General features: G+C 39.3%; 1 non-coding gene and 3 pseudogenes across 1 annotated transcript; all 4 read right to left on the bottom strand.

Annotated features, from left to right (window-relative positions):
• Positions 1 to 1,417: 1,417 nt before the first annotated feature.
• On the bottom strand, positions 1,418 to 1,494 carry LOC115068885 (annotated as a pseudogene).
• Positions 1,495 to 5,103: 3,609 nt separating this feature from the next.
• LOC115068895 lies at positions 5,104 to 5,180 on the bottom strand (annotated as a pseudogene).
• A 4,963-nt stretch (positions 5,181 to 10,143) lies between these two features.
• On the bottom strand, positions 10,144 to 10,220 carry LOC115068887 (annotated as a pseudogene).
• A 2,160-nt stretch (positions 10,221 to 12,380) lies between these two features.
• Positions 12,381 to 12,454, bottom strand: LOC115068902. Its single transcript, XR_003848238.1, has one exon. It is a non-coding gene; the product is annotated as a small nucleolar RNA SNORD113/SNORD114 family (small nucleolar RNA).
• Positions 12,455 to 14,281: the final 1,827 nt, after the last annotated feature.

The following is a 14,281-nucleotide window of genomic DNA, read 5'->3' on the forward strand; positions in this document are numbered from 1 at the left end:
TCTATTTTTTATTTATTATTTTTATTTTATGTGTATGAGTGTATTGCCTGCATGTATGTGAGTGCACCCATGTTGCACAATGCCATGGAAGTCAGAGGAGGGCTTTGGATTCCCCTGGAACCGGTGTTAAGGATGGTTCATAGCCACTATGTGGGTACTGGGAATCGAACCTGGGTCCTCTGCAAGCGCAGTCAGTGTTCTTAACCACTGAGTCATCTTGCCAGCCCCATGAATGTCTATTTCTTATGTCATTTACTTCTCTTCTTGCTACTGTGTTTTAGTTCCATATACATTCTACGTATAAATGCCTTAGACACTGTGCAGCCATATAGGGGAACAAGTGGATATTGTCATTTGTAACAACATGCACAGCACTAGCAATAATTACACAAAGTTAAATAAGCCAGGGACCAAGGAGCAAGGACAGTACAGTATCACTCATGTGGAGTGTTAAAAAGCTGATCTACTAAAAACTGGAACGAGGGGAGAGGTTGATAAACATGTGTTAAGAAAGACCGGGAAAGTTGTGTCATGGTATTGCCATGGGGGTAACTATAGGTAACAGTTATGTACTAAATGTCTCAAAAGTCTAAGGGTGTTGAATGTTTGAATCGTGAAGAAATGATGAAGGATGTGGATATGTTCAGTTGATCTTAACATTATAAAATATATGTATAGATTGAAACACCAGCTTTCATCCCATTAATATAAAGGCATAGTAAAATATAAAATAAAATAGGTGATATCAATCATCTGTATCCAAGCTTCTTTAAGTCCTTTCTTCCTATTGAAACCACCAATAAATAGACTGTTTCATAAATAAATATTTAAATGATAGCGTGAATGCCAGAGACCAGGTGTCCAAAGATCAGAGTGCTGGTTGTTACTCACAGGTGACACTGTGCTACCACAACAACATCACGTGACGTCTCCATCACAGCAAAATGCCCCATCAGTTGATTTATGCGTTCTGAAGCGTGCAGAGCAGAGAGAAGAATGGAAACATCGAGACAGCCTGTCCCGCTGACCTGGGCTTCACACACAGAGCAGCTGGACTGAGGCTTCTATGTATGGAACGCTGGCTACGTTTTCACTGCCTAGAGTAGATTTTAAAATTGCAATTGACCTGGAACAGCTACTCCTCATTTTGTGCCCTAAGATTCAGCGAATCTGGTCAATTTCTTGTCTAATTAACATGCACTGCCAAGTTTCTAATTGTTTTCTTCATTAGACATTTTACTAGTGATCTCTGACTTCTTCATCTCCATTTTGTATAGACAGATGTCTATCAGGCTGTCTTGATTATTTTACAATAATGTGAAGTTCATGAACAGAAACATGTCAAATGAGATGTTCTACATCCTGACATCCATCCCTAGGACACCATCCAAGGTGGCCTGGATGAGACTGAGTCCAGTTTGACCTCAGATTTCTGGATACTTGGCGATTTTCGTGAATGACTCACACACGCCACCAGATCTCATCATCGATCTGGGATTGGGCCCCTTTTTGTTGCAATGTAGATTGGTTTATTGATTACTTAATGTGGAAAACACATAACTCACACAATCTAAGAATAATGTGCGTTAAGATCCCTAAAATCTGTATAAATTCAACGGGCCAGAGATAAAATCTTGGCAGTTGTCAGCAGGATTTCATTTAGGGAACAATCTATATTCTAACACTCTGGTATTAAAACCAGGATGATTGAAACTCTGTGATTTCATAACATTGATTAATAGTGAGGACAGCAATGACCAGAACACTAAGCGTTACTCACATCTGCCTGAGGCTGTACATGGAGATATGTGGCCTGGATGCTGATCACAGACAGAGACAGCCCTTGCTAAGTGTCCACTCTGAGGTACAAGCGCATGCAATCTTGGTTTTTTTGGTATGTTTCCCTCTAGCCCCAGCTTTCCTGGAACTCACTATGTAGACCAGGCTGGCCTTGAACTCACAGAGATCCACCTGCCTCTGCCTCCCGAGTGCTGGGATTAAAGGTGTGTGCCACCATGCCCGGCACAATCTTGGTTTTTAAAAGGCACTACAACGTTGATTTTCAATGATCAAGATGATCATTGAGCCGTTCATGCAGGCCATTTTAATTTAGAAAACATTTATTTTATTTCCTTATTTCCACTAACCAAGAAAACAGATATTATCTGTAATTTATACTATCTTACCCTTAAACAAAAAACTAGTTACATGCTATCAACTTCTTTTTGGACTTCAGGTCCAAGAGGTTTTGTTAACTGTTCACTGACTTTGGATTATTAATATACCAATGGGTTGTGTTGTTTAGTCATTGATTATTATGCTTCACCCTTTATGTTCAAGGATTTATATATATGTGTGTGTGTGTGTGTGTGTGTGTGTGTCTACTGATTGATTGATTGAATGATCCATTGATTGATTGCTATCCTTATAATTACAATAATATCTCAACTATGCGAACATAGAGAAGAGCCCTGCCTTGGAATGGTCTCAGAACCAGGCACATAAGCATCATCCTTAGTTCAAGCCACCGGTGTTCATCATTGATCCCAGCTGGCTCTATTTCTCCCTAATGTTCCCTCTTGATTTAATCATTAATTCGCTAATGATAATTGAAACTATATTATTCTCCCCAAACACAGAAAGCAACCCAAAGCTCCTGCTCTACACAAAGATACATCTCACATCAACATGTATCTTTTGATGATGAGCTTTGGTTTCTTAAGGATACATAATTCAGTGTGCTACACCTTTATATGTTGCAGTTTATACTTGGCCTAATAAATCATATTTCACCCTTTAAAATTTGTTATTGTACTTAATTATTTGTGTGTAAGATTGTGCATGCCAAGGAGTGTGCGTGGAAGACACAGGATAACACTCTGTAATCTGCTTACTATTTCCACCGTGGGGATTCCAGGAACAAACCATAGGTCACCAGACTTAGGAGCAAGTATCTGTCTTGCCAACCCCATATTTCACGTTTATTAATGATGAAGTGAGTAATGTCAAGAAACCACATAAACCATAAGAACACCGACTAGTACTTACATTAAATCAGAGATCGACCCTGAGATGCAAGCGGTACTTCACTGGTAACCGTGGAGGCAGCAGGCACCGCCTTGGGAACACCCCTTCTGAGGAGCACAGAACACAAAATAAAAAGTGACATTCTCCTCCATGGATCCTTGCTTATCAACTTACTTTTGTGTTGGACCTCAGAGTCTCAGATAAGTATCATCCATCATCTGGGACTCACACCTTGGAACTGTCATCACCACGCCAGAAAGGGCTCAATCACCCCTCATCGTCATTGACAGTGTTTACTGAAAAACTCACCAATTTACTAGTAATGCTTGCAAAAAGCTTCTGATACACAAACATTCAACAGGAACTTATCTACTTGTGTTCAGAATGCTGCACACATCAATACATACAGAGGTGTTATTACAAACTCTCAGATCTTATAACACATTACTCAATGTGCAAATTAATTTTCAGCACAAAGAAAATGTGACAGAGGGCTTTAAGTGATTATAGTCAAAAAGGGAAGAGTAAGGGATACCCTCATGCCAAACTGGACTAAAGGGGTTGGAGAGATGGCTTAGTGGTTAAGAGCCCTGGCTGCTCTCATAGAGGACCTGGGTTCGATTCCAAACACTCACATGGTGGCTAACAACCATCCATAACTCCAGTTCCAGGGAAATCTGAAACCTTCTTCCGACCTCCATGGGCTTTGCATGACACAGGTACACTTACACACACACAAACAATATACTCAAACACAGAAAATAAAAACAATAAAATATTAAAAAGAACTGGACTAAGGTGTTTCATAATGCATTAACAGTGTCCAATATCACTGCATATTGTTATAATTGAACAATACATTACTGACTTCTTAAATGATTATTTATTGACTGAAGCGCTCATCCATCTAACTGTAAAGATAGAAGTAAAATCTAACTTTGAATATTCCTAAAACTTTCTAGAAGACGCATTACACCAAGATAATGGATCATGCTACTTTGTATTAGATATCAAACTCCAGACGTACTTTGTTCAGTACACAAATCTCATTCAGTACCAGCTGTCAGACTTGGTTTATGTCTGTCCCTACTTGTCTTTCTGTCTACACTTGTTTTGATTAAATCTTTCAGGTAAAAGGACAAAAGCAACACATAATTCACACTAAAAAATTATAAACCTGATGTTCAACAAATCAAGCATCTCATTATATACTATGTGTCTCTGATCCTTCAACCCAAGAGACATGGTGAAATTTTTATTTTGATTGTTATGGATGAATAGTACTCTATTTTGTATATCTACCACATTTTCTTAATTTACTTCTGTGTGGAATATCTCAAATAACTAAAAAAAGTGTTGAATACTTGAATCATGAAGAAATAATAATGTAAACTATATTGAACTTAATTGTAACATTTTACAAGGTATACACAGATTGAAACACCATATTCATAGCTAATTAATATAAAGGCTTATCAGTTGAATATGTCCAAGAATTTTTGGCCTTTGCTCTCCCAATCTGCTCCTAAAAACACCAATAGGTATTTTATGGACTGTATTTATAAATAATATTTAATAATACTGTGATTACCTGTAATCAGATGTCCAAAGGATGATAAGAATATTGGATGATAATCACAGGGGGGTTCTGTCTTAAAATAATGACATCCTATGAAGTGTCCAGCACAGCAAATCCCAGTATCCATTTGGTTCATGCCTTCTGAGGAATACAGAGAAGAAATGGAGACACTAAGCAGCCTCTCCCATGACTCCAGGCTTCACACATTTCATTAGTTGACTTACAGACCTTTATGTATGAGAATGCTTGCTGCATTCTCTCAGACACCAAGTTCTGAATACATATCGTCAAGTACTCACTACTGCTTTCGTCATTAGTGTAGGAGTAACCTTTGACGTGCCTCCTCTCTATTCTATATAATCATCTACTGTGATGTCGTGATTACCTCACAATAATGTGAAGTTCATGAACAGAAACATCATAAACGAGATATTTCTACGTTCTGACATCCATCCATAGGACGCCATCCAAGGTGGCCTGGATGAGACTGCTTCTGGTCTGACCTCAGATTTCTGGATACTTGGCGATTTTTGTGAACGACTCACACACGCCACCAGATCTCATCATCGGTCTGTGATTGGCACAGGGTTGGCCCCCTTTTTCTGTTGCAATGTAGACTGGTTTATTGATTGCTTAATGTGGAAAACACATAAATCCCACAATAGAAGAATAATGTGTGTCGAGATCCCTAACATCTGTATATAGACTCATGGGCAGCTGTCAGCAGGATTTCATTTAGGGAACAGTTGGAACTGATTCTCACACTCCGGTATTAAGACCAGGGTGGTTGGATAACGCTGATTAATAGTGAGGACAGCAGAGATTAGAACACCAAGTGTTACCCACATCTGTAGCAGGCTGTTCACGGAGATGCCCTCCCCCAGACGCTGGCCTTGGAAGAGTGTTGCAGTCCTCACCGAGCATCCACTCTGAAGAGAACACACACGTCTGGTTTGTTCAAAGGTTCTGTAACATGGATTTGAGATGATCATCTTTCCCTGAGCCATTTTTATGCAACAACGTAATTTAGAAAACATTTATTTCATAAACGAGCTTCTTCACACTCCCCACTAGTGAATAAGACAGATACTGTCTACAGTTTTCACTACCTCATTCTCACAAAAAGCCTCAGCATTACATACTATTAACTTCCCCTTGGACTTAAGGCATTCAGGATACCACTGTGGAAACAAAATATAATTATATTTGGATATAATTATAATTGGATGATGCTTTGCCCTCCTAGCTTGATGCTCATTGATTTATACAGCAATTGGTTGACTGACCTATTGGCTGACTGATATCCATACAATTACAATAACAGCATGAAGCGCCAGAGCATGGAGAACAGTACCCAGGCATGAACCCCAGCGCCAGGCACATAAGCATTATCCTGGGTTCATGTCGCCTATGCTCATAATCGATCAAGGTTAGCTCTCTATTTATCTCCAATCCCTTCTATATTGTGTCATGATTTATAGATTCGCTAATAATAATTGAAAACTATCATGTTCCCATGACACAAAGAGAAACTTGAAGGAAGCAGCTCACACCAACATGTCTCCTTCCATGACAAGCCCTGACTTTTCTAGCACGCATAATTCAATGCACTCCTTCCTGTTAAGCCTTTAAATGATCTAATGCAGTCCTATTGTACACTTTAAATCTGTTTTGTTTAATTGTGTGTGTGAATGAGCACGCCAAGGAGTGTGAAGCGTGGAGGTCAGAGGACAATTCTGGGGAATCTCTTCTCGATTTCTACCATATGGGTCCCACAGTTGAAACTCAGGTCATTAGGCTGCGTGGCAGGTACCCATCTTCCTAACTCCATATTTTACACTTTTGAATAATAAAGTCACTACCTACTAAAGGCCACATTAACCACAAGAAAAATGACTGTACTCACACTGGTCCCAAGCTCAACTCACAGACTGAAGTGGTGCGCTGGTAACTCCAGAAGATGCAGACGTCCTCTTGGGAGCACCCATTCCATATGGGTCCCACAGTTGAAACTCAGGTCATTAGGCTGCGTGGCAGGTACCCATCTTCCTAACTCCATATTTTACACTTTTTAATAATAAAGTCACTACCTACTAAAGGCCACATTAACCACAAGAAAAATTACTGTACTCACACTGGTCCCAAGCTCAACTCACAGACTGAAGTGGGTGCGCTGGTAACTCCAGAAGATGCAGACGTCCTCTTGGGAGCACCCATTCTGAGGAGTACAAGACAGGAAGAGAGAATAAAAAGTGACACTCTCTGCCATGGATCCTGGCTTACCCACTTATCTTTTCTGTGAGGCCTCAGACACATGTCATTCATCATTCATGAATCATAACTTGGAGTTGTCCCCATCGGTCCAGAAGGGGCCGTATCAGCCCCTCAATCTCTTCCACAGTGTTTATTGACTAATCCATTAATTCACTAGTCAAGCTTATAAATGTCTCTGGCACACAGTAAGAGCTTATCTACCTGTAGTAAGTGTTCAAAATGACGCTCAGACCAACGTACACAGAGATATTATTAACATTCCTCATAATCTATACATGCATTACTCAGTATGCAAATCCATCTTCATCATAAACTTACAATGTAACAGAGGGCCATATCTGACTACATTTCATGCTTTAAAAAAATAGTTAATTTCACTGAAACTACCCAAACCAAGACAAGTTATGGCTGTTCCTCACACTGACCTTTATAGAGCTGCTGACCTTGAGGACGTCTGCACCAGCTCACAGAGACCCATGGGGAAGGCAGAGAATTAAACAGACGATAAACAATTTTAAAAATAGACAATGATTCTTGCCTCTCAACTATGAATTAGAGAATGACCCGTACATTTATTAGCTAAATAATACAACTTATCTCTTAAGGAAATGAACAAATTCAACATATCTATATGAACAATAATGTGAGTGATGACACTGTCCATATCACTTTTAGTCAGAAGGAAGACTAAGGGATCCCTTACCATCAAACTGGACTAAGATGTTTTCCTAATGCATTGACAGTGTCCACGATCAGCATATATCTTTGATTGGTTTATTGATTGATTAACTGACTGATGTTCTCATCCATCTAAGTATAATGATAGAAGCAAAATGCATGGACATGGACATTAGGTTCCCTAATGGGATACTCCAGAATCTTTCTAGAGCACACATTTCACTGGAAAAGTGGGTTATGCTACTTTTGTGCTGGATACCAAAGTCCAGACACATTGCATTCACTATGCAAGGCTCATTCATTAATTATCATCACTGGTCCATGTTTGGCCCTAGTTTTCATTTCCGTGTACATTTCTTTACATTGTCTTTTGCCAGGATAATGATATAATTAACACATAATTCACACTAAAAAAAACCTAAAATGATGTTTGTCAAATTCAACATCTGTTTGGATAAGAGACACATAGCGTATGTGTCAACCTGTATGTGACACATGATCTATTAAGAATAACCCACATTTTTATTACGCCATGGTGAAGAGCTTATTTTAATTGTTGTTTATGGTTGAATAGGATTCCATTTCTTTTTTAATTTTATTTATTATTTTTATTTTATGTGTATGAGTGTATTGCCTGTATGTATGTGAATGCACCCATGTCGTGCAATGCCGCGGAGGTCAGAAGAGGGCTTCAGATTCCCCTGGAACTGGAGTTAAGGACGGTTTGTAGCTGCCATATGGGTGCTGGGAATCGAACCTGGGTCCACTGCAAGAGCAGTCAGTGCCCTTAACTGCTGAGCCATCTCTCCAGTCCCAGTGTTCCATTTCTTACATGTGCCGTATTTTCTCTATCCATCTGCCAGTTGATTGAGACTTAGGATGGTAATGGCTTGTGACTAGGGCGTCCATATAGGTGTGCACACAGGTGTCTCTGACATCCTTGGAATCATTTCCTTGGACCTCTGCCCAGTAGTGGATGTGCTAGCCCATCAGATGGATCTCTTTTTAACTTATGAAGAACTTGAACTCTTTGCCAACATGTCCACCCTAATTTACATTGCATTCATGTTTCCCAAAGGTTTTTCTCACCCTGCACACCCTTGTTAGCTCTTAATGCCTTTTTAATTATCATCATTCTGACTAAAGTGAGGTGATATCTCGCTGTGGTTGTAACTTAGACTTGCCTGATTAGTAACATGAATTACGATATAAATGCATGTAATAATTCAAATTGGGAATATAAACTATAATATAAATAATATATTAGCACATCTAGTCATGTGACTATCTTTGTTTCAGAAAGATTAATGTTTAGGACTATTGCCTATCTTTTATGACATTTAGTTGAATCTATGCTATAGAGTTTTGTCGATTCCTTACTATTTTAAGTATAAATGCCTTGTCAGAATCTGTTCAGGCATAAAGGACAGTGTGTGGTGTCTGACCATTTGCAACGACACACTCAGCACTAGAGGTAGTCACACAAAGTTAAATCAGTCAGTCAGGCACAGAGAAATAAGGACAGTGCGTTATCACTCACATGCAGAACAGAAAAGGTTGGTCTACTAAAAATTGAGAGTGGACTGGTGGTTACTAGAGCTGGGAAAGATTTTGAGGAACAAGGGATGTGGAGAGGCTGGTCAACTTGTGTTAAGATGGAGTGAGAGAGACTGATGAACCTCTGCTGTATCATTGCACGCAGGGCAACTATTGGGAAAAATTAGGTGTTGAAGGTCCCAAAAGGCTATAAAAGTGTTTCGAATGTTTGAATCATGAAGAAATGATTAAGGATGTAGATAGATTAAATTGATTATAACATTATGAAGTGTATGCATGGACTGAGACAACACACTGCAGCCAGGTAATAGAGACTTTCTGGTAGAATACAAAATAAAAAGAAAATATCCATGCCCTATGTCCAAGTTCCTTTGAATCCTTTATCTTTCCAGTTGCAACCATTAATAAATATCTATTGTATTTATGAGTAAATATTTAAGTGATACTATGAATACCTAGAATCAAGTATGCAAAGGAAGATCAGAATTTTGGTTGTTACTCACGGATGACTCTGCTATTTCCCAAGGAGTCTCCATCACAGCAAACTCCCCTGTTGGTTGGGTTCATGCATTCTGAGGAGTACAAACAGAGAGGGTATGGGCACACTGAGAGTCTCTCCCAATGACCTAGGCTTACGCATCTCATCGTTTGACTTGTAGACGTTTATGTATGGTAACACTTATTGCATTTTCTATGAATAAAGTAGACTTTTACAACACAATTGACTAAAACATAAAGATTCATCATATTTCACTATACGTTTTACTGCATCTGATCAAATTCGTATCTATTCCAAAGTCTTCGAAACCAGACAAAATCTTAATGAATATTTTTTAAGTACCAAAGACCTGTTTCACTCACTAAGTACTTTAGTAACTCTATTTTATGTATTTGCCTATTATGCCGTCTTGATGACTTTACAATTACGGAAAGTTCAAGGACAAGGGCACCACAAATGAGATACTCCTACATCCTGACATCCATTCATAGGACGCCATCCAAGGTGGCCTGGATGAGACTGCTTCAGGTCTGACCTCAGATTTCTGGATACTTGGCGATTTTTGTGAATGACTCACACACGCCACCAGATCTCATCATCGGTCCGGAACTGGCCCAGGATTGGCCCCCTTTCTCTGCTGCCATCTAGATTGGTCTATTTTTTAGTTAATGTGTAAATCAAATAAGTCATACAATATGAGAATAATGTGTGTCAAGGTCCCTACCATCTTTATGCAGGTTGTATTAGCCAGAGACAAAATGTCTGGGCTATTGCCATCAGGATTTCATCTAGGGAACAGTTCACCACTCTGCTTCAAACACTCTGACATTAAGCTTGGGATGTCTGGAACGCTGTGGCTTCATTATACTGGTTAATAGTTGGAGAAGAAAAGATGAGTAAACTGTTCCTCACATCTGCACCGGAGTCCTCACAGGTGTGCAAGTCCCAGGGGTCCTGACCAAAGAGGCATGTGTCCGTCTTCTTGGGAGCAGCCCTGAGGAGGACGGAGCACAAACAAGTCGGGCACTCCTCCACTGATCTTTGATGATCATCTTTCACTGAGCCGTTCGCGTAGGCCACCCTAACTTAGACAGTCTTTACTTCACCTTCTCTTCTTCAAACTTCCCATCAGCAGCCAGGATCTAACAGTTTAAACATTTGCTTGTCTTTGCCCTTCAGATTCTCAACACATCAATGTTTTCTTCCTCATCGCCGATGGCTATAATTGGACAACGCTTCGCTCTCTTATTTTTAGGTTCACTGATTTCTATATCCATTGATTCACTGATCCATTGGTTGATTGATATCCATGCAACAGCAATAATATCATTAAATAGGGGCACGTGAACAGCAGCACTGCCTTGGGATGGACCACAGCGCCAGGCACACAAGCATCCTCCTGAGTTCATGCCGCCTGTGTTCATCATCAACCCAGGTTAGCCCTATTTTTCTCCATTCATTTCTATGTTGTCTCTTGATTTAATCATTGATTCACTGATAATAGTTTAAAATTCTATTATTTTTTCCAAAACACAGAAACTTGACACTCCTCCTCTGAGAAGAAGCAGGTCATATTAACACGCCTCCTTCAACACCAAGCCTTGGGTTTTTCAAGCACGAACAATCCAACGTATTACTTTCCGAAAGAGTCCTTATGTGTTGCTAGTTTCATTTGGCCTAATTAAATCATATTTCAATCCTTAAAATATTTTAATTTATTCATTTTTATGTGTGCAAGCATGCCAAGGAATGTACATGGAGGCCAGAGGACAACTTTGGAGAATCTGATCTCTATTTCACCGTAAGGGTCCCCCAGTGCAAACACAGCTAATGAGGCCTGGTCACAAGGGTCTTTACCCATAGTGCAATCATGCCAGCCCCATATTTCAGGCACTTTAATAACGAAGTCAGTAGCAATAAAAAAGCCACATTCACCATAAGAACTAGTACTCACAATGGTCTCAAGTTCTAACCACAAGAAGCAAGCAGCAGGCTGGCGACCATGAACATAGAAAAGATACAGCCTTAGGAGCACCCATCCTGACACTCATCTATAGGACACCACCAATGGTGGCCTGGATGACATTGCTTCCTGTTTGGCCTCAGATTTCTGGATACTCGGTGAATTTTGTGAATGACTCACACATGCCACCAGGCCCCTCAGTCTGGGATTGGACCCCTTCCTGTGTTGCCATCTAGATCAGTTTATTGACTAATTATTGTGGAAAACACATAACTCATGCAATATAGGAATAAATTTGTGGTAAGATCCCAAACACCTATATACAGATTCTATTTGCCAGAGACGAAATCTCTTGGCTGCCTGTAGCAAGATTTCATTTAGGAAACACACTATACTGCTTGCAACGCTCTGATATTAGGACCAGGATATTTGGAACTCTGTGAATTCATGGTTCGGATTAATACTGAGGGTAATAAAGATGAGAGTTTGTTGTCTACTTCAACTCTATGGGTTCTGCAGATCAAGCTCTGATCTTTAGGCTTGGTGGCAAGTGCCTGTAACCACTGAGCATACTGCAGGTCACATACTTAACACTTGTTAATATGGAAATCACTAGCCATCAAAACACCGCATAAACCATACAAGCTTTGACTAGTATTCACATTTGTCTCATGTTCGCACTGAGGGATGGGCTGGTGACCACGGAAGTTGCAGACAACTCTGAGGAGGAAAGGACAAGCAGAGAAAAAAAAACAATGACCCTTTCCTTCGCGAGCCCTTGCCAGCCACTTGTCTCTCTGGTGCTGGACCTCGGAGTTTCAGACACATATCATGCAGCATCTGGGGCTCATACCTTGGAATTCTCATCATGGGTCCAGCAGGGGATCCATCTCCCCTCCTTCTCATCAATAGTGTTTACTGACACTAACCCTTTAATTAATTAGTAGTGTCTTCAAATGCCTCGGATTCACAAACAAGGTAATAAGCTGTGCTCACACCTATATATACATACATATTGTTAATGATCTTTAGTGTTATACATGCATTGCTTAGCATGCAAATCTATCTTAATCACAATGTGAAAGAGGGCCTATTTGGGCTTGATTTCATGCTTTTTAAAATACAGTAAATTTCACTAAAACAACTCAAACCAAAGCAAGAGCCATACTGTAACTCACACTGACCTCAGCAAGAGCTCCTGAGGGTAGAGAATTCCACACTGAAGAGAATTCTGAAACAGCTCAGAGAGGCCTGAGGGGAGGAGCAGAGGATAACACAAATGATAAACACTTAACATAGACAATAACCCCCTGATTTTCAACTTTCATTCAGACAGGGATAGATTAACTACATAGTGTAAGTTATCACTTTATGAAACATGCAATTCAACGCATCCACATGCCCACAACATGAACATGGATGCAAGTGATTACACTGTCCATATGTAGGGACTATACATTTTATTCAGTTGAAGAAGGAAGAGTAATTGACCCTTTCATGCCAACCTGGACTAGGGTGTTTTCATAATGAATCAATAGTGTCCATGAATGTTACCATATATTTTGTAATTGAACAATACATGACTGATTGACTCATTGGTTGGTTGATTGACTGATTGATGACTCATTCATCTAATTATAATGATAGAAATAAAATACAGGGCCATAGAAACTATGCCCCAAAACATTGGAATATTTCTATATGTTTCTAGAAGATGCTTTCTACGGAAAAACGGATTCATTGGCTTTTTATTGAATGTCAAAGTCCATACACATTTAGTTCACCATACAACACTCATTCTCCATCAGCCATTGGTCCATGCTTGACTACACCTTTTATTATCTTCTAAGGGCTTGTCTTGGTTAGGATGTTTGTTCAATGACAAGGATAAAATATAGACTATGTGCCCATCACAGACAAGCCTTCACGTGACACATGATCAACTAAGAGCCATGACCCACATCGTTATTATTATTGAGCCAGGGTGAAGTTTTCATTTTAACTACTATGGCTGAATAGTATTCAGTTTTGTGTATCTACCACACTTTATCCATCCTCCAGATGATGGATACTTAGGGATGTAACGCGTCCTGACTAGCATGGTACTGCATGTGAGTGTACCGGGTTTTGCTGGATTTCGGGTATCATTTCAATGGACCTCTACCCAGATTTGTTGACTCTTAAGATATCTCTACTTTTAATTTTTTGAGGACTTCTGTCTTACAAAATAGCTATTCTAGTTTATGTCTCCCAATGACACAAAGGGTTCATTCTGACAAAAGTGAAGCTATAAACTACTGTCATTTTAATTTTGATTGTCCTGATATTTAGTAACATCAATTATGATAGAAATAATACATTATGTCTATCTATAATGTAAACATAATGATAAGCTAGCATTTTGGCCACTGGTGAATCTCTTCTTGAGAAAAATCTATTTAGTGCTATTGCCCATTTTTTTTAGAAGAAGCATTTCATTACAACAGCACTGACATATTCAATAACAATTTTCTGAGCTACGATGCATCTCTCTCAAAACTGGCTGTAAGTTTTAGGTTTACAGTTGAATTATTACAGTTATACAATATTGTACTCAATATAAACCCTATATGACATAGAATTAAATGAGGTTTTAACCTTTAAAAAAGATCTCCACTTCATTATTAAAATACAGTTTCATACAGAAAAATTCATTTTCAATGCA

Source organism: Nannospalax galili, unplaced genomic scaffold (genome assembly GCF_000622305.1).
Source record: "Nannospalax galili isolate Female #2095 unplaced genomic scaffold, S.galili_v1.0 scaffold188, whole genome shotgun sequence".
Classification (NCBI taxonomy): Eukaryota; Metazoa; Chordata; class Mammalia; order Rodentia; family Spalacidae; genus Nannospalax; species Nannospalax galili.